Raw genomic sequence first — 851 nt, forward strand, 5'->3', positions numbered from 1 at the left:
GTCGTTGGTAGTGCCTTTACATTTTATGCTCTTACTTTTTTATGGTGCAAAGCCTACTGTAAACTTATTTATTTTTCCTGCTATGAATGTCATTTTGTATTCACAATGACTTAGTGTGCTAGTGATCGCTGTAGTTGCGATTTCTAAATTTGGAAACTTAGAAATTTCCCCTAGCTTTCATTTGTTATGCCCAGTTACCTAAGCTGTACTTTTTGTTCGGTCACAATAATTAGGCTTGTTGTTTTCACAAGCTTGTTGCCTTATCAAATTTGCCGCAGTGTTCAGGATCATAATGAATTCTACAGAGTGAACTCTTATGATTCTGTTATTTTGCTAATGCAGGAACACGATTCCAGCATAGCCATGCGCTGCACTTATTGGTCAAGATGCTCAGACAATGGAGTGTCTATTCCTCGTGGTTAACCATGAAGAGTATTCTCGCCTTTATGAAAGCTAAAGGTGATTTGTTGCATAAATTACAAGTTTACAGCGCAAACGTATACACTTTTTTTCTAATTTTGAAGCAACTAATATACGCTGTTTAATATATTTATACTATTTGATACAATAACTTCTTGCTAGAGAATATTAAGCGTGATGTTTAACTTATACTTATTAATGACTAGCTATTGCATGGCTGCATGTGTTAAAAAATGTGAACTCACACATAGGAAGCTTCATTCAGCAACCGGAGTATTGTATGGATAATTTAATAAACATTATTTGCTCATTTATTTACTCACGTTGCAAGCCCTAATTTTGCGTTACCACACCAAGTACAAACAATAAAAAAATTGGCGATGTATTTAAACTCACTTTATCCACCTGTTGTGGCCAGCAGAATACATCAA

General features: G+C 34.9%; 1 long non-coding RNA gene across 1 annotated transcript in view; it reads left to right on the forward strand.

Annotated features, from left to right (window-relative positions):
- The first annotated feature begins 222 nt into the window (after positions 1-222).
- The window catches only part of LOC125945942 (uncharacterized), a 26,455-nt gene continuing 25,826 nt past the window's right edge, over positions 223-851 (forward strand). Inside the window, exon 1 of the long non-coding RNA XR_007467245.1 lies at positions 223-459. This is a non-coding gene — a long non-coding RNA (uncharacterized LOC125945942). The remainder of the gene's footprint in view (positions 460-851) is intronic.

This window comes from Dermacentor silvarum, chromosome 5 (genome assembly GCF_013339745.2).
Source record: "Dermacentor silvarum isolate Dsil-2018 chromosome 5, BIME_Dsil_1.4, whole genome shotgun sequence".
Lineage (NCBI taxonomy): Eukaryota > Metazoa > Arthropoda > Arachnida > Ixodida > Ixodidae > Dermacentor > Dermacentor silvarum.